Below are 20801 nucleotides of genomic sequence, written 5' to 3'. Positions count from 1 at the left end.
TACAGGGTGACTAGAAAGTATACAGGATTATACGGGGGAGTGTGTGAGTCCAGAGAGGTGGAATTCAGGTAGCTTCTTCCCTATATCCGCCAAGTAGATTCCAGTGGCACTGAGAAATTTAGAATGAATTGTTACAATACTGGTGTTAAAGGGAATAGTGAGGTTATTACCCAAATCTCCCAGGGTGGGAGCAAATTTTTTTTATGGGATACTTCTGGTTTTAGCCCCTAGATGCTAAGGTAAATCCCTTCGCTTAGAGTGCATGAGTATTGCTCTGGGGCTAGTGCCCAAAAACTCATACAATTTCAGGAAACAAGGTATCTGTCCTTTTCCTCGTATGTGCCCATTATTCTGACTATGATTCTGCTAGGAGAACAGAGACATGCTGTGTGACTTTTAGCTGCTGAGCATGGCACTCTGTAGGAGTGGGAGGGGAGAAAGGAACCAAGATGGTTTCCCTGCTCCAAGCCTGGCAGTTGCTCAGACTCCAGTTAGGTCTCCAGGTTGAAGTAAAAGTCAGCAGGTTGGGGCTGGTGCTGTGGTGCAGAGGGTTAATGCCTTGGCTTGAAGCACTGGCATCCCATATGGGTGCCGGTTCAAGTCCCAGCTGCTCCTCTTCCAATCCAGCTCTCTGCTATGGCCTAGGAAAGCAGTAGAAGATGGCCCAAGGCCTTGGGCCCCTGCACCCATGTGGAAGACCCAGAAGAAGATCCTGTCTCCTGGCTTCAGATCGGTGCAGCTCTGGCCGTTGCGGCCATCTGGGGAGTGAACTATCAGATGGAAGACTTCTCTCTCTGTCTCTACCTCTCTAACTCTGTCTTTATATAATATTATAATATTATATTTATAAATAAATAAAATAACTCTTAAGTCAGCAGGTGACTGTGGAATTCCCTCTCGCTAACACAGCAAGTGGCAGAGTACACAGGGATTTCTTCCTACCTTGGTGTGTTAAGATGGAGCTCACAGCCAGCAGCTGTTATGCTGCAGCAGTGTCTCTGTCTTCTCTCCTCTTATCCCATGTTGTCTTCACTGCTTTTTCACTTCTTTGCTGAAATTTTCCATCAGTCAGGCTCTTGGAAACATAGTCTTTCCTTTTTTCTATCCCAGCAATGTCTGGATTTTTTTCTCTTCTTTTCATAATGCCCCAAGGTGATATTATTCCTTCTTTCTTATCTAATGTAAGCATTTATAGCTTTAAGTTTTTAATCTAAGTAAAAATTGTTGTTGTTGTTTTTCAGTTTGAAATGTTTAATTTTCATTGTCATTATGTTATATATATATTTCCTAATTTCACTCATGGTATCTTCATTGACCTATAAAGTTGTTTAGAAATAAACTATTTAGAGGTTGGTGTTGAATGCAGTGGCATAAAGCTGCCACTTGCAACATCCATGTTCCATATCAGAGTGTCAGTTCCTCTGCTTCCTGCTAATGAATCCTGGGGGCACCAGATGATAGTTCAAGTGCTTAGACCCTTGACACCCATGTGGGAGATCTGATGGACTTTCGGGGCCAGCCCCGACTGCTATGGGTGTTATGGGGTGAATTGAACATCTCTGTCTCTGTCCCTCTTCCTTTCAAGTAGATGGGAACAAATAAATATTAATTAAATAAAAATATGCCATTTAATTTTAAAATATCTTTGTTATATTTTGAACTATTTAGTTGTTTATTTCTATATTACTTTTTTTTTTTTTGACAGGCAGAGTGGACAGTGAGAGAGAGAGACAGAGAGAAAGGTCTTCCTTTGCCATTGGTTCACCCTCCAATGGCTGCTGTGGCCGGCGCACCACACTGATCCAAAGCCAGGAGCCATGTGCTTCTCCTGGTCTCCCACGCGGGTTCAGGGCCCAAGGACTTGGGCCATCCTCCACTGCACTCCTTGGCCATAGCAGAGAGCTGGCCTGGAAGAGGGGCAACCGGGACAGAATCTGGCGCCCCGACCAGGACTAGAACCTGGTGTGCTGGTGCTGCAGGTGGAGGATTAGCCTATTGAGCCGCAGCGCTGGCCAATTTCTGTATTATTTTTATTGTGGTGAGAGAGAGACACTGTTTAGGATTTCAGGTCTTTAAATTTAATTTAATTAATTAATTAATTTATTTATTTATTTTTTTTGACAGGCAGAGTGGACAGTGAGAGAGAGAGAGAGAGAGACAGAGAGAAAGGTCTTCCTTTGCTGTTGGTTCACCCTCCAATGGCCGCCGCGGCTGGTGTGCTGCGGCTGGCGCACCGCGCTGATCCGATGGCAGGAGCCAGGTGCTTCTCCTGGTCTCCCATGGGGTGCAGGGCCCAAGCACTTGGGCCATCCCACTGACTTCCCTGGCCACAGCAGAGAGCTTGCCTGGAAGAGGGGCAACTGGGACAGAATCCGGCGCCCCGACCGGGACTAGAACCCGGTGTGCCGGCGCTGCTAGGCGGAGGATTAGCCTACAGAGCCGCGGCGCCGGCCTAAATTTAATTTTATTTTTAAAGATTTATTTATTTATTTGAAAGAGTTAGAGAGAGAAATACAGACACAGAGAGAGATCTTCTGTCCACTGGTATACTCCCCAAGTGGCCACAACAACCAGAGCTGAGCCAGGCTGAAGTCAGGAGCCAGGAGATTCATCCTAGTCTCCCATGTGTGTAGCAAGGTCCCAAGGCCTCAGACCATCTTTGGTTGCTTTTCCTAGTCTATTAGCAGTCCATTCTGAGCTGGATCAGAAATGGAGCAGCCAGGACAAGAACAGGTGCTCATATGGTATGTCAGGGTGGCTGGGGGCAGCTTTACCCGCTAGCCAAAATGCTGGCCCCTATTTATTATTTCCTAAGACTTATTTTAAAACATAAAATATACATTTTTGTCAGTGTTCTATTTATACTTCAACCAAATAATTTCCTGCTCTGATTGGGTACAGTGTTCTATAAATATTTTCAGGTCAAATATGTTGATACTGTTGTTTATTTCTATGTTTTTGGTAAATTTATCCAGTTGTTGATAGGGGAAAATAACAATCTCTGATTATGACTTTATTTACATTCCTGCTTATTCAATTTTTTCTGACAGGCACAGTGGACAGAGAGAGAGAGAGACAGAGAGAAAGGTCTTCCTTTTTGCCATTGGTTCACCCTCCAATGGCCGCCTTGGCCAGCATGTTGTGGCCGGCGCATCGCACTGATCCAAAGGCAGGAGCCAGGTACTTCTCCTGGTCTCCCATGAGGTACAGGGCCCAAGCACTTGGGCCATCCTCCACTGCATTCCCGAGCCACAGCAGAGAGCTGGCCTGGAAGAGGGGCAACCGGGACAGAATCTGGTGCCCCAACCGGGACTAGAACCCGGTGTGCCGGCGCCGCTAGGCGGAGGATTAGCCTGTTGAGCTGCGGTGCTGGCCCAATTTTTTCATAATTTTTGAAGATGTGTTCATGTATCTTTGTGATTACAACGTATTATTCATGTATTAAACTTTCAATATTTATTATTTCTAATGATGATCTTTTTCTTGAAGTCTATTTGAATAGATGATAATATGATCCTCTAGTCTTCTTATGTTTACTATTTACATGGTGTATTTTTTTTATCTGATTACTTCTTCCTATATTTTTATATTTCAAGTTGTCTTTTGTAAGCAGTATATAGTTAGATATTGCTTTTTTTTTTTTTTTTGACAGGCAGAGTGGACAGTGAGAGAGACAGAGAGAAAGGTCTTCCTTTACCGTTGGTTCACCCTCCAATGGCCGCCGCGGCCAGCGCATTGTGGCCGGTGCACCGTGCTAATCCAAAGGCAGGAGCCAGGTGCTTCCTCCTGGTCTCCCATGCAGGTGCAGGGTCCAAGCACTTGGGCCATCCTCCACTGCACTTCCGGGCCACAGCAGAGAGCTGGACTGGAAGAGGAGCAACCAGGACAGAATCTGGCGCCACGACCGGGACTAGAACCCGGTGTGCTGGCGCCGCAAGGCGGAGGATTAGCCTATTGAGCCATGGCGCCGGCCTAGATATTGCTTTTAACTATTCTAAAAATTTCTTCCTTCTTTTGTTATTATAATGTCTGTACTTTCTTGTCTAATTTTGTTGGTAGGACTTCTAGTACTACATTGAACACCAACAGTACCAGCACTATTTTTCATCATGATCTGGATCCTAAGGTAATGTATATAATTTCTTATCATGAATTGTAATGTTTGTATCAGTTATTTTGTAAACAGCCTTTACATCTTTATAAAATTTGTGAAATACTACTCATAATGTTCTTAGCTTTTTCTGCAAATTTGTAACACATTTATCTAATGCTTTTAAAAAATCTACTGAAATAACAGTTTTGCCTCAGTAATCTTTCTTAGTTGGAACTGAAGTACAAAATAAGTTAGTTCTGTTAATTCTTTGAAATGATTTGTATAAGGAAGAACTAACCTTTTGCATGAAATTTTGGGAACATAACTCATGTAGAATCATTTGTATCTGGGGTTTTTTGTTTGCTTCTTTTGACATGATTTGAGGAGGTCTTTGAGTAATATTTCAATTTCTTTAAAAGTTACTAATTTATTTAGTGGTATAATTTATTCACATTTATATATACATTTTAATTTTAAATTAAACTTATTTTCTTCTAGCTCTTCATATTTATTGATATGCAATTTTTGATAATATTTTCCAGCCTCTCCCTTGTTTGTGGCTGTTTAGATTTATTTCTGCTTTGTGGGCCTGGGTTATACTCTTCCAAGTAAGGATGCCGAGAATCCCCAGAATGCAGAGCCTCTGGACTGTGGTGCTTCTACTCATATGGTCCTCCCTCCCTTCCCCCCTCCCCTCAAGTGTCCCATTCCAGGGCTTCTTTCCTGCACACATATTTTTGTAAGGAACTATCCCCATCAGCTGAAATGCAGGGAGTGGGAGAAGCATTAGAGAGGGTAGAAAAAAGGGGATGAAATGAGGGATGAGAATGTCCAGGGAGCGTTCATCCTACTGTGCTTGTTGGTCATTATCCTAACCCCCACTGGACTCCTGGGCTACCCTGATGTTGTTCTTCCCCATTCTGCTGGTTCTAAGTTGCTGTCTTTTACTTTGGCAAAGAAATGGGCAATGACATTTTGGGGTAATGCTGTGGAAATAAATGGGCACCACAAGAAAGCTCTTTGGTAGCTTTGTGCTGGCATTCCATCTCAGTCTTCCTCTGTATTAGATTTTACTTTCAACACCCTTTGTCCAGTTAAACTGGACCCTTGCCTTGACGTTCCCAAGAGCTTCTCATGCTTCTGGTGTGAAGTTCAACTTCTGTCTCATTTCTATGGCATCTTTAGAATTTGGTTTCAAGAGATGTACCTTTTAAATTTGCTGTCTTTCCTAAAACAACAAGTACATTACTTGTAAAATATAGAATTTATTTATCATATCACTAAATATTTTCTAATCTTTATTGAAAACTCATTATAGACATCAGTGCTGGCTACCAAAAAAGTTTCACTGCTTCTTCAGGACACTTGGTAGAATTACACTTTACTATGCTCTTGCTAAAATTCAGTGTGGCCATATGTGATTCGCTTTGGGTAATTGATGGTGGGCAGAAGTCTATGTGTTTTACTCGTGGTGGAAGCTCTGAGTCAATGCTTGATTTTATCATATTCTCTTGTACTGTCTGCCATGGTAACTACTCATGCTCTAGTTGAAAGGTTGGCAAATTTTTCTGAAAAGGGTCAGATAAGATATTTTAGGGTTGCATCTTCTCAACTCTGCTTTGTCACAGTGCAAAAACAGCCATAGACAATACATTAATGAGTAAGAAAAGTCATGCTCCAATAATAGTTCTTTTATAGATACTTAAATTTGAATTTCATATAAATGTCACATGTCATGAATACTATTCTTTTTAAAAAATGATCTCAACTCTTTAAACAAGTAAAAGATCAGATATTAAGCTTAGATGCTGGTTAACATATTTTTATCCCATATCAGAGAGCCTCGATTCCTTGAGTAGTCTGGCTCCCAATTCCAGTTTCCTGAGAGGTGGGAATGATGACTCAAGTAATTAGATTCCAGCCACAACCCATGTGGAAGAGGTGGATTGAGTTCCTGTCTACCAGCTTTGGACTGGCCCAATCCCTCCTGTTGCTGGCTGTGGTGAGAGAACCAGTGAATGGGATCTCTCTCTCTCTTTCTCTCTCTCTCTCTCTCTCCCTCTCTCTCTCTCAAATAATGAACAAGTTCTTTTTTCTTTTTTTAAAGAAAGAAAAATACGAAAACCATCCTTAGCTTCTGGCTCATACAAAACCAGTTAGCCAGCCAGATTTGATCTTAGGCCATAGTTCATCAGCCCCTTTCTTAGATGAGTCTTCTAACACAGAACAAAGCCCCTGCTGACCCAAAAAGATATCCAGTACGTGAAAAAAAAATTGCTGTTTAAACCTACTAAAATTCTTTCCCAGATTACAGCATATCCTAGACCAATCAAATACACCAATTCTGTTTTTAAGTAAGACAGCAGTGAATAACTAGAAGAAAAGAGAAGTGGAAAGAAAGAGAGAAAGGGAAGCTGAGAAAAGACCAAGAGGATTTAGAACTGAAGGTCAAAGTGCTCATTAAAATTCCAACAGAGCATCCATTTTTTCCCTCATCTGAACTCCATAATTTAAAATCTTGATGATCTGCTTATTTACAAATTTAATAAAGTATCTTCTACTCTTTCTTGGATGTTGGAATGTGGATTGTTTCAAATAATTTTAAGAAATAGCGAAGTCATGGCAGTATTTTAAAGTAGATCTGAAAACTGCGTCAGAAAGTCAGGAAGGCCAAAATAAGGAGCTCTGTTAAAAGACATTCCATCAACAAAAATATCTCTTCTCTGCCATGGCAACTCCAAAATAGTAAAGAATATGTAACATGCAGTATCCTTATTTGAACCAGGATGCTGAGAATCATGCAGCCAACAGATGTCTATTTTGGTGGCAAGAAGGGGCAGATTCTGAAACGAGATTGTTCTGATTCTGCAGCATTTGTTAAGCTTTCCCAATTACTAGTGGCAGAAGTCCTGAGATATTCAGTATCACCACTTTCCAGTGGCTTATAACTGCATATTCACCTCATGCATCTTTGCAATCGCGAAAGCCCAGATTCAAATACAGCTGGTGTATGTTAAGTCATCTTTTTCTTTGGACATGCCAGAGCAGGAAAGAGAAGAGATGCTTGTGGTGATAAAAGTTGCACATGTCAGAGCTTCTTTCCCTAAAAATGTTAGTGGGGAAGCAGTCCTTATTTGATCATTTTTTTGGGTGAGGGAAATGAAAATAAGTTGTGTGGAGAGGCTCGAACTCCCTCAGGGCAGCTGAGTGGGAGAAAGAGGCTCTTTTGAAACTCTACAGTTTATTCTTACAGAACAATGTAGCCTCTAAGAAGGCAAAACATTTGGAGAAAGTACAGAAATGAAAAGCATTATTGTGTGAAGTTCAAACTCTCAAGGAAAAAAAAAAGGTATTCTATAAAAGGCTCAGACTTTACTTTTTGCCTTGGAAATCCTCTGGGCTACAATATGATCTGTTTAAAATATGGCACTTAAATATTTAAATGTAACAGGCCCTATGTGTTTAATTTCTTTGTTTAACTGATGCATAGTTTCCCAACTATGTAGTGACTGGTGAAAAGTGTGAGCCCGTTCTATATTTATGTGGTTCAGCTTTCCAGAATATTTGGATACTGGCCTTAAAAATATGCACAGTATTATTTCTTTGCAGTGGTGTTGACAATGCCCAAATATATTAATATTGCACCTTCATAGTCCACTTTGCTGACACATGATTAACAAGGAGAAAAGTAAATTAAATTAATCAAGTAGCTTATCAATAATGCTGGAACTTCAGTGAATTAAAAAGTAAAATTTCTTTTCACTGTGTGGAAATTAAGATATCTGGTAACCTTTTAATTTATTTATATTTTAAGTCATTTTGCCTTCTGTATATGACTTCTTTGTTCAGTGGCAGTATATATAATCTGATAGAATATCAGTCATTTCATAACTTGAAATGTAGAGCAGGGCACTAACAATTTTTAAAAAAATTAGTTGTTTTTATATCAGAAACGATGAGAAAAATTTTGTAGAAAAATAGTGAAATGTTCGTCCAGCAGATGGTTTTACACAGAAATGAATGAGTTGTCTAACAAAGGTTGGTTATACTGATGCCCTATGGCTCCAGTACAGTGGTCTGTAATGTAGATAAGTGAAAGTGGATGCCATGATCTGGTCATGACCTTGCTGAGTACATGGAACCTCTCTCCCTGAGGCAGAGTTTCACGGCAGTGAGATCAGCAATAAGAATTTGGCCTTCAAGGAATCGTAAATTAACAAGCAAGCAGAGAATCTGAAAAGACAGATTTTCTGCCATCAACTTTTATTAATTCCTAGGAAGAATGCATGAACTTTAGAAAAAGTAGTCCCCATTCCTGGGAACTGGAGCTCAGGGCAGAAGTTAATGAAATAACAGGAAAGCACATCCTGAAGGACAAAAGAAGGCTAAGGATAGTTTATCATATAAAGCATATATTGGGTTCTATAATGTACAATTTTCAAAGTAAACGTGATTTTAAATTATACAGATGTTCCCAAGATATAAAGCATTTTGTGCTTTTAGGAGCCTTAGGAAACAGCATAGATTCTTATACTTCAAATAATATAATTCTGTGTGTTCTGTAGGATATGATTAATCCAAAAGGTTCTGCGGAGCTTCTTAAAATTATTTATCAACTCTAGAAGCATCACTATTTATTTATTTATTTATTTATTATTTTTCTTTTTGACAGGCAGAGTGGACAGTGAGAGAGAGACAGAGAGAAAGGTCTTCCTTTTGCCATTGGTTCACCCTCCAATGGCTGTTGCGGCTGGCGCACCATGCTGATCTGAGGGCAGGAGCCAGGTGCTTCTCCTGGTCTCCCATGCAGGTGCAGGGCCCAAGCACTTGGGCCATCCTCCACTGCACTCCCTGGCCACAGCAGAGAGCTGGCCTGGAAGAGGGGCAACCAGGACAGACTCCGGCGCCCCGACTGGGACTAGAACCTGGTGTGCCAGCGCTGCAAGGCGGAGGATTAGCCTATTGAGCCGCGGCGCAGGCCGATCACTATTTATTTTTAAAAACATTTTTATTTAAAAGGCAGAGTTATAGAGGTAGGGAGAGACAGAAACAGAGAGATCTTCCAGACAGAAGCCAGAAGTCTGCCTGGAACTCTATCCCAGTCTCCCACATGGGTGGCAGGGGCCTAAGCACTAGGGCCATCTTCTGCTTCTTTCCTAGGCCATTGGCAGGAAGCTACATCAGAAGTGGAGCAGCCAGGATGCTCCTCTGGAATGGCAAAGTCACAGGAGGAAGCTTAACTGGCTGTGCTGGCCTTGTATCTATTTCTTAAAAGATGATTTTTTTTTTGCTTTGTTTTTTTTTTAATTTTTTTTAAAATTTTTTTTATTTAAACTTTTATTTAATGAATATAAATTTCCAAAGTACAGCTTATGGGTTACAATTGCTTCCCCCCCTCCCATAACTTCCCTCCCACCTGCAACCCTCCCCTTTCCCGCTCCCTTTCCCCTTCCATTCACATAAAGATTCATTTTCAATTCTCTTTATATACAGAAGATCAGTTTAGTACATATTAGGTAAAGATTTCAACAGTTTGCCCCATATAGCAACACAAAGTGAAAAAACTACCATTGGAGTACTAATTATAGCATTAAATAACAATGTACAGCACATTAAAGACAGAGATACTACATAATAGTTTTTTAAAAAAATTAATTAATTTTCTATGCCATTTCCAATTTAACACCAGGTTGTTTTTTTGCATTTCCAATTCTCTTTATATACGGAAGATCGATTCAGTATATAATTAGTGAAGACCTCATCAGTTTGTATCCACACAGAAACACAAAGTATAAAAATACTGTTTCAGTACTAGTTATAGCATCACTTCACATTAGACAACACATTAAGGACAGATCCCACATGGGGTGTAAGTACACAGTGACTCCTGTTGCTGATTTAACAATTTGACACTCCTGTTCATGGCGTCAGTAATCTCCCTAGGCTCTAGTCATGAGTTGCCATGGCTATGGAAGCCTTTAGAGTTCGCTGACTTTGATCTTATTCCGATAGGGTCATAGTCAAAGTGGAAGTTCTCTCCTCCCTTCGGAGAAAGGTACCTCCTTCTTTGATGGCCCCGTTCTTTCCACTGGGATCTCACTCACAGAGATCATTCATTTAGGTCTTTTTTTTCTTTTCCATGGTATCTTGGCTTTCCATGCCTACTATACTCTCATGGGCTCTTCAGCCAGATCCGAATGCCTTGAGGGCTGATTCTGAGGCCAGAGTGTTGTTTAGGACATCTGCCATTCTATGAGTCTGCTGTGTATCCCGCTTCCCAAGTTGGATCTTTCTCTCCCTTTTTGATTCTATCAGTTAGTATTAGCAGACACTTGTCTTGTTTGTGTGATCCCTTTGACTCTTAGACCTATCAGAGCCATCAATTGTGAGCTGAAATTGATCACTTGGACTAGTGCGATGGCATTGGTACATGCCACCTTGATGGGATTGTGTTGGAATCCCCTGGCACATTTCTAACTCCACCATTTGCGGCAAGTCCGATTGAGCATGTTCCAAATTGTACATCTCCTCCCTCTCTTTTTCCACTCTTAAATTTAACAGGGATCACTTTTCAGTTAAAATTTAAACACCTAAGAATAATTGTGTGTTAATTACAGAGTTCAACCACTAGTACTAGAACAACAACAACAAATACTAAAAAGGATAAAGTATTACATTGTACATCTAGAGTCAGGACAAGAGCTGATCAGTTCATTGTTTCTTATAGTGTCCATTTCACTTAACAGGTTTCCCCTTTGGTGCTCAGTTGTCACCGATCAGGGAAAACAAATGATATTTTTCTCTTTGGGACTGGCTTAATTCACTCAGCATGATGTTTTCCAGATTGCTCCATCCTGTTGCAAATGACCAGGTTTCGTTGTTTCTTACTGCTGTATAGTATTCTATGGAGTACATGTCCCATAATTTCTTTATCCAGTCTATTGTTGATTCCGTTTATCTAATTTTAGAGAAGGTAAGTGTTAGACTGAATTACTGAATTGTGTCACCTCCCACCCCCAAGTCATATGCTGAAAACCTAACCTCCAATACCTCAGAATGAGGCTTCTAGGGTGGATCCTAATCCAGTCTGTCTGGTGTCCATATAAGAAAAGGACATGTAAATGCAAGAAGAGACACCTGGATGTGTGTGTACATAGAGGAAAGACCGTGTCAGGGCACAATAAGAAGAAAGCCATCTGCAAGTCAAGGAGAGTGGCCTCAGAAGAAATAAACCATGCTGACACCTTGATCTCAGACTTGTAGCCTGTAGAACCACAAGAAGTCCAAGATGTTGGACTTGGTTGTTTAAGCCACTCAGTCTGTTTTGTTATGGCAGCCCTAGCAAACTAATATGACACTATAATGGTGGGAGATCACTATTGGAAAGAGAGAGAACTGATCATTGAGGAAACTGAGGATTTAGTAAATAGGCTTTCTGCTCAGTTTTACCTGTTTACAAATTCCAGTGTCATCTTCATTGAAAATGTTAGGATGAAGAGATCAGGAAATTGAGTTTTAAGGTCTTGGAGGAAAGAAAGAGCCTCTAGTGCTTTACCATAAATTTAAAAGAAACCAATCACTTCTAATCTTAAATATTTGAGTCTTTCTGATAATCTGTTATCCAAAAATGTCCACTCATCCTGTGTCAATTTTAATATAGAAAATCTACTTTAAAGAAAAAAACAGGGGAAATGTGCTTTTGTTTAACTACAAAACATTGAAAATTTTGCACCAGGGAGTTAAAACCATTATTTGCATTTTAAATGTAGGGAAAGAGGGTAGGGAAGATAATGCAGAGGTTAAGAAAGTTTACTGTTTTTTTTTTAAACAAAATATAGATTTTTTTTTTAAAGATGTACTTCTTCAAATGTGCAGCAGAAGGAAGCCAGATTGACAATGTTCTGGAAAAGGTTATCTCATCTCATCACCCATGAAGTGGAATCAGAACATGGGCCATACCTGAAGCAGGTCGTGGTGGGTTAGGATGTCTTGTTCAAATCTCTGAAGGAGGACTGATTACCAATAGTCACTGGACTGTCTAAAGTTAGAATTAAAGTCAAACATAAATGTCAAATCCATGATTCTAATCCATACCCCCAAAAGTCTGTGGGTCACTGGAGTGATTCTACAATAAGACAAGTTGCCACACCATCCCAGCTTTTAAACTCAGAAGTTGGATGGAAGAAACAGTACCTCAAGGTCATCATAGTTCATAAAGGCATGAATTGAAAAGCTGCTTTGTAACAGATTTGTACTATCAGTTCAGAAACACATGTGAACAAGAAAGATAACTTGCATAAATTTTCTACATTTGAAATTAATATCCATTTTCAGCCCATGTTACAGAGTGCCTGAAATATTATCTTAGTCAATTCAGGACTTTAGCACCACTTTTTCCAAGCTCATGGCTAATTTCAACCATTGTTAATACAATTTTAGTGCAATGATGTGGAGAGGATCTGAGATTTTACATCTAGTGTAGGTTGTTTCACTGGTTCATCCAAGAATGTGCTGAGATGGACATTATCTATTTGATCTTGTTTATCAATCTTTTTTTTTTTTTGTTTAAAGATTTATTTATTTGAAAGGCAGAGTTACAGAGAGGCAGAAGCCGAAGCATAGAGAGAGGTCTTCCATGCACTGGTTCACTCCCCAGATGGTTGCGATGGCCCGAGCTGAAGCCAGGAGCCAGGAGCTTCTTCTGGGTCTCCCACGCAGGTACAGGGGCTCAAGGACTTGGGCCATCTTCTACTGCTTTCCCAGGCCATAGCAGAGAGCTGGATTGGAAGTGGAGCTGCCAGGACTTGAACCGGCCCCCATATGAAATGCCAGCACTGTTTCTTGTTTATCAGTCATTTAGGGTTACTGGTGAACTGTTCTCTTGGTCTTGGGAGAAAGAGAAATGTTTGGTTGCTAGTGTTCCCCAGAAGGGGTAGTAGGATCTCACTGAGCTGTCCTACCCTCTGTCTATATATTCTTGGCAGTCAACATTACACCATTGGTCCTGCACTCTACTGAGCCCTGGAAGTTCAGAATCTCCTTGTTTTCTTGAATTTTTTCTGAGAAAGGTAGCTCCACTTCTGTCACTCTCTATCTTGTCTAGTTTCCAACCCCAACTCTGAATTAGTTTTGGGGTAATTTTAGGACACAAGACTACTTTAGAGACCCAGAGTCCAGCTCTGTTTCATGCATTTTTTTTTTTAGAGATTTACTTATTTATTTGAAAATCAGAATTACACAGAAAGCAAGAGAAGCGGGGTGGGGGTGGGAGAGACGCTTCCATCCACTGGTTCACTCTCCAGTTGGCCGCAATGGCTGGTGCTGCACCAATCTGAAGCCAGGAGCCAGGAGCTTCCTCCAGGTCTCCCACATGTGTGGAGGGGCCCAAGGACTTGGGCCATCTTCTGCTGCTTTCCCAGGCCATGGCAGAGAGCTGGATCAGGAAGTAGAGCAACAGGACTTGAACTGGCGCCACTGCAGGCAGCGGTTTTACCCATTACACCACAGCGCCAGCCCCTCATGCATTTTCTGAGTCTTTTCTCTTGTCTCAGACATTGTCATTCTCAGATAAAAGTTCTAGTGAGAGATATAAACATTGCCTCTGATAATATGAGCTCATAAACATGTTATTAATAGCATATCTTTCTGCCTGAGTTCTTCCCCTAGCTTAATGTATGATTGTCAGATGAAAACTGTATATTTACATTGTAAAATGATTATCACAATCAAGTTAATTAACATATTCACTACCTCAAATTGTTATTTTTTAGAACACTCCCAACCTACTTAGCATATTTTGAGGATACAATACAATATTATTGACTATCATCATGCTGAATAGTAGGTCTTCACAACAAATTCATCTTATGAAAATTTGTACCCTTGACCAACATTTCTGTATTTCCTCTACCCCTTTTCTCCTTTCTATAAGTTTTGCTCTTTTAGATTCCACATATAACTGAGATCACACAATATTTCTCTTATTATGTCTGTCTAATTTCACTTTGTATAATGTCCTCCAGGGTTATCCATACTGTTACCAATGACAAGAATTCCTTCTTTTAAAAAGTTGAATACTCATCTCTACCTCTCTCTGTAACTGTCTTTCAAGTAAATAAAATAAATTAAATAAAGGGGGCTGGCACTGTGGCACAGCAGGTTAAAGCCCTGGCCTGAACTGCTGGCATCCCATATGGGGCTGGTTGGAGTCCTGGCTGCTCCTCTTCAGATCCAGCTCCCTGCTATGGCTTAGGAAAGCAGAAGAAGATGGCCCAAGTCCTTGGGCCCCTGCACCACGTTGAGACCTGGAAGAAGCTTCTGGCTCCTGGTTTTGGATAGACACAGCTCTGGCTGTTGCGGCCATCTGGAGAGTGAACCAGCACATAGAAGACTGCTCTCTCTGTCTTCACCTCTCTCTGTAATTCTGTCTTTCAAATAAATAAAATAAATCTTAATTTATCTATTCATATTTATATATTCATCCATTGTTAATGGACAATTAGGTTGTTTCCCTATCTTGGCTATTGTGAATAATGCTGCAGTGAATATGGGAGTACAGGTAATCTCTTGGACATAGTGATTTTATTTCCTTTGGATGCATAACCAGAAGTGGACTTGCTGGATATTATGGAATTCTATTTTTAATTTTTCTTTTTTTTAAGATTTATTTATTTTAAAGCAGAGTTATAGAGAGGGAGTGGAGGAGGGGGAGGAGGGAGGGAGAGAAAGAAAGAGAGAGAGAGAGAGAGAGAGAGAGAGAGAGAGAATGTCTTTCATCTGCTGGTTCACTCCACAATGGCCACAATGGTTGGGGCTGTACCAGACAGAAGCCAGGAGCCAGGAGTTTCTTCCAGATGTCCTATGTGGGTGGCGGGGGCCCAAGCACTTGTGCCATCTTCTGCTCCTTTCTCTGGTGTGTTAAAAAGGAGCTGTATTGGAAGTGGAATAGCTGAGACTCAAACTGGTCTCCATATGGGATGCTGGTGTCACAGGTGGTGTCACAGCTTTACTTGCTACTCCACAATGCCAGCTCCTTCCTTTTTTAAAAAGCTTTTATTTACTTATTTGAAAGTCATAATGAGAGAGAGAGAGAGAGAGAGAGAGAGAGAGAGAGAGAGAGAGAAGAAAGAGGGAGTGCCATAGAGAGATCTTCCTTTGGCTGATTTACTCCTCAATGGCCACAATGACCTGGTGCAGAGCTCATTCAGATCTCCCACGTGGTTTACAGGGGCTCATACACTTGGGCCATTTTCTGCTGCTTTCCCCAGGCCATTAGCAAGGAGTTGGATTGGAAACGGAACATCTGGGACACAAACCGGTGCCTATATGGGATGCCTGCATTGTATACAGTGGCTTTACCTGCTATGCTATAATGCTGACTTCCTATTTTCAATTTTTCAGTATAGCTCATACTATTTTCAATAAAGACTCTACCAATTTATATTGCCACCAACAGCATACGTGATTCTTTTTTTTCTCCTATCCCTGCCACACTTGTTACCATTTGTCTTTTTGATAATAGCCATCTTAATAGGTGTGAGGTGATATCTCATTGCAGTTTTGATTTGCATTTCCTTCAAGAACAGAGATATGGAGCACCTTTTAATATATCTGTTGCTCATCTGTATGTCATCTCTGGAAAAATGTCCACTTAGGTCATTTACCCATTTTAAAATTTGATTATTGCTTTTTCACTATGGAAAATGATTTTCTTATATATTTTGGATACTAATTTCTTATCAAATATAAGATTTTCAAATACTTTCTCCCATCATGTAGATTGGATTTTCATTTTGCTTATTTTCCTTACTATGTAGAAACTTACTTTTTTTTTTAATTTGACAAGTAGAGTTATAGACAGAGAGAGAGGCAGAGAGAAAGGTCTTCCTTCCATTGGTTCACTCACCAAATGGCTGCTACAGCCAGTGCTGCGTTGATCCCAAGCCGGGAGCCAGGTGCTTCCTCCTGGTCTCCCATGCGGGTGCAGGGCCCAAGCACTTGGGCCATCCTCCACTGTACTCCCAGGCCACAGCAGAGAGCTGGATTGGAAGAGGAGCAACCAGGACTAGAATCCTGCGCCCATATGGGATGCCGGCGCCACAGGCGGAGGATTAACCAATTGAGCCACAGGCGGAGGAGTAAGCAAGTAAGCTATAGTGCCGGCCCAGAAACTTTCTAGTCTGATATAGTCCCATTTGGTTATTTTTGGTTTTGTTACCTGTGCTTTTGGTATCCTATCCACAAAAACATTGCTAAAACCAATCTCAGGGACATTTGCTTATGTTTTCATCTAAGAGTTTTATGGCTTCAGGTCTTACATTTAAGTCTTAATCCATTCTGATTTGACTTTTTATTAGGATGCAATTTCATTTTTTTATGTTTATATCTATTTTTCTCAATGCCATTTAGTTTCTGGTATACAGATTTTTTTCATTTCTTTTGTTACATTGATTCCTAAGTATTTAATTTTCTTCTGCTATTATATATGATATTGTTTCTTAATTTTTTTTCAGATAGTTTATTGTCAGTGTACAGAGATGCTACTTATTTTTATGTGTTTGGTATCCTGTATTACTAAATCCATTTTTGAATTCTAACAGGTTTTTCTTTTTTTGTGAGAGGTTTAGGCTTTTCTGTGAGAACTAAGCAAATCCAATCATTTCAATTCAGTAGGTAGAGAATACAATCTGTAAACAGTCAATTTTACATCTTTCTTTCTGATTTGCGTGCCTTTTATTTCTTTTTCTTGCCCACTTGCTCTGTCTCAGCCTTCCATCAATGTGAATAGAATGAGAATAGGTATCGTTGTCTTGTTCCTAACCTTGAAGGAAAACCTTTAGTTTTTCCCCATTGAGTATATTGTTGGCCGTGGCTTGTGCTTTATGGCCCTTGTTATGTTGAGAGATTCCTTCCACATCACCTCAGTACTCTTGGGCTATTGTAATAAAATATCATAAGCTGAGTAAATAATGTAAATTTATTTCTCACAATTGTTGAGGCTGGAAAGTCTAAGATCAAGGCGCTGGCAAATTTGGTTTATGGTAAGGGTCTACTTTCTGGTTTGTAGACGGTATGTTCTCAGTGTGTCGTTACATGGTAGAAAGTGTGAAGGGTCTGCCTTGGGACTCTGATAATGGCACTAATCTCATTGATTAGTGAACCATCTTTGCATTCTAAGGGTACTCTCATTTGATTTTGTTATATGATCCTTTTAATGTGCTGTTGAGTTTGATGTGCTAGCATTTTGTTGATGACTTTGTACTTATATACTTCATAGATTTTAACCTCGTGATTATCTTTTCTTCTAGTATGCTTGTCTCACTTTGGTATCAGGGTAATGCTGGACACATAAAACGAGATAGGAAATATCCTGTCTTCTTCAGTTTCTTGAAAGGAATTTGAGAAAGATTAATGTTTGTTCTTTAAGTATTTGGTGGTCTTGAATTCTTGTTTGTTGCAAAAAAAATTTTATTACTGATTAAATCTTACTACTTATTAGACTGTTAAGATTTCCTATTTCTTCATAATTCAGATTGGAATTTACCAATTTCTTCTGGTTATCCAGTTTATTGACGTATTTGTTCACAGACATCTTTTACAATCGTTTGTATTTCTGTGGTATCAGTTGTAATAGCTCCTTTTTATTTCTGATTTTATTGTCTTTTTTTTTCATAGTTTAGCTAAAGGTTTGAGTTTATTTTTAAAAAATATCTAAGTTTTGCACCTGGCTCCTGCCATCGGAACAGTGCGTTGCGCCGGCCGCAGCGCGCTACCGCGGCGGCCATTAGAGGGTGAACCAACGGCAAAGGAAGACCTTTCTCTCTGTCTCTCTCTCTCTCACTGTCCACTCTGCCTGTCAAAAAAAAAAAAAATTAAAAAAAAAATATCTAAGTTTTGTAAATTGTCCCCACACTTTTAGTTTTGCTTTTCATTTATTTATTTCCCTGGATTTTGTATTTTACTTCCTTTCTCTAAATTTAGGTTTAGTTTGTTCTTCTTTTGTTAATATCCTGAGGAACAATATTGAATTATTTAGTTGTGATTTTATTTTTTTCTAATGTAATGCCTCATTACTATAAACTCCTTTCTTAGAGCTGATTTTGCTGCATCCCATAAGACTTGTTATGCTGTACTTCTGTTTTCATTTTTCTAAAGATAATTTTTTATCTCTCTTACTCATTGGTTGGTCTACAGCACGTTTAATTTCCACATATTTGTGCATTAGTTTTCAATATTGTGCATTTTCAAATTTTCTTCCTACTATTGGTATCTAGTTTTATACCATAATTTCACAGAAGATACTTCACATGTTTTAATCTTTTAAAATATGTGAACACCTGTTTTGTGTCCTAAATTATTGTCTGTCAGAGAGTATTCCATTGTGTGCTTGAGAAGGATATTTTGCTGCTGTTGAATGGAATGTTCCATGCCTGTCTATTAAAGTGTAATATTTCCTTTTTGATTTTCTGGCTGGCTGATCTGCCCCTTTAGTAATTGTGGGGTATTACCATCTATTTCTCCCTTCAAATCTGTTAATTTTTGACTTATGTATTTAGGGCTTCTGACCTTTGTAGCTTATATATTTATCATTGTTAAACTCTTAATTACTTGATGCTTTTTAAAAAAATTTTATTTATTTATTTATTTTGACAGGCAGAGTGGATAGTGAGAGAGAGAGACAGAGAGAAAGGTCTTCCTTTTTGCCGTTGGTTCACCCTCCAATGGCCGCTGTGGCCGGCTCATCTCGCTGATCCGAAGCCAGGAGCCAGGTGCTTCTCCTGGTCTCCCATGCGGGTGCAGGGCCCAGGGACTTGGGCCATCCTTCACTGCCTTCCCAGGCCATAGCAGAGAGCTGGCCTGGAAGAGGAGCAACCGGGATAGAATCCGGCACCCCAACTGGGACTAGAACCCAGTGTGCCGGCACCACAAGGCAGAGGATTAGCCTGTTACGCCACAGCGCCAGCCTACTTGATACTTTTATATAAATACCTTCTTTGTCTTTCTTTTTAACTTAAAGTCCATTTTATCTGAGATAAGTATAGGTACCAGTTCTTGTTTCATTTCCATTTTTGCATAATATTTTTTATTACACCTCTTCCCTTTCAGTATATGTGTGTCCTTAAAGTTGAAATGAGACCCCTGCAAGCATTATATATTTGTTGAATCTTTTTTTTAATCCAGTCAGCCTTTTAATTGGAGAATTTAATTCATTTCCATTTAAAGTAATTATTGATACCGAAAAATGTACCACTGACTTTTTTTAAAAAACTTTTATTTAGCAAATATAAATTTCCAAAGTACAGTTTATGGATTACAATGGCTCCCCCCCCCCATAACTTCCCTCCTGCCCACAACCCTCCCAACTCCCACTCCCTCTCCCATTCCATTCACATCAAGATTCATTTTCAATTATCTTTATATACAGAAGATCAATTTAGTATATATTAAGTAAAGATTTCAACAGTTTGCACCCACACAGAACATAAAATGTAAAATACTGTTTTAACTAGTTATAGCATTACTTCTCATTGGACAACACATTAAGGACAGAGATCCTACATGAGGAGTAAGTGCACAGTGACTCCTGTGGTTGACTTAATAATTTGACCCTCTTGTTTATGGCATCAGTAACCACCCTAGGCTCTTGTCATGAATTTCCCAGGCTATGGAAGCCTTTTGAGTTCGCTGACTCTGATGATATTTAGACAAGGTCATAGTCAAAGTGGAGGTTCACTCCTCCCTTCAGAGAAAGGTACCTCCTTCTTTGATGGCCCATTCTTTCTACTGGGATCTCACTTGCAGAGATCTTTCATTTAGGGTTTTTTTTTTTTTTTTTCTAGAATGTCTTGGCTTTCCATGCCTAAAATACTCTCATGGGCTCTTCAGCCAGATCCAAATGCCTTAAGGGCTGATTCTGAGTCCAGAGTGCTATTTAGGACATCTGCCATTTTAGAGCATAGGCAAACACATGGAGATTGAACAACATGCTCCTGAATGAACACTGGTCATAGAATAGATCAAAAGAGAAATCAAAAACTTTCTGGAAGTAAATGAGGATAACAGTACAACATATCAAAACTTATGGGATACAGCAAAAGCAGTGTTAAGAGGAAAGTTTATAGCAACAGGTGCCTACATCAAGAAATTGGAAAGGCACCAAATAAATGAGCTTTCAATGCATCTCAAGGATCTAGAAAAACTGCAGCAAACCAGACCCAAATCTAGTAGGAGAGGAGAAATAATTAAAATCAGAGAAGAAATCAACAGGATTGAATAAAAAAAAATTACAAAAAATCAGCCAAACGAGGAGCTGGTTTTTTGAAAAAATAAACAAAATTGACACCCCATTGGCCCAACTAACTAAAAAAAGAAGAGAAAAGACCCAAATCAATAAAATCAGAGATGAAAAAAGAAATGTAACAACAGACACCACAGAAATAAAAAGAATCATCAGAAATTACTACAAGGACTTGTATGCCAGCAAACAGGGAAATCTATCAGAAATGGATAGATTCCTGGACACATGCAACCTACCTAAATTGAACCAGGAAGACATAGAAAACCTAAACAGACCCATAACTGACACAGAAATTGAAATAGTAATAAAGGCCCTCCCAACAAAGAAAAGCCCAGGACCAGATGGATTCACTGCTGAATTCTACCAGACATTTAAAGAAGAACTAAATCCAATTCTTCTCAAGCTATTCAG

Source organism: Lepus europaeus, chromosome 10, assembly GCF_033115175.1.
Source record: "Lepus europaeus isolate LE1 chromosome 10, mLepTim1.pri, whole genome shotgun sequence".
In the NCBI taxonomy this organism is placed as follows: Eukaryota; Metazoa; Chordata; class Mammalia; order Lagomorpha; family Leporidae; genus Lepus; species Lepus europaeus.
Note: the sequence above shows the minus strand (reverse complement) of the source record.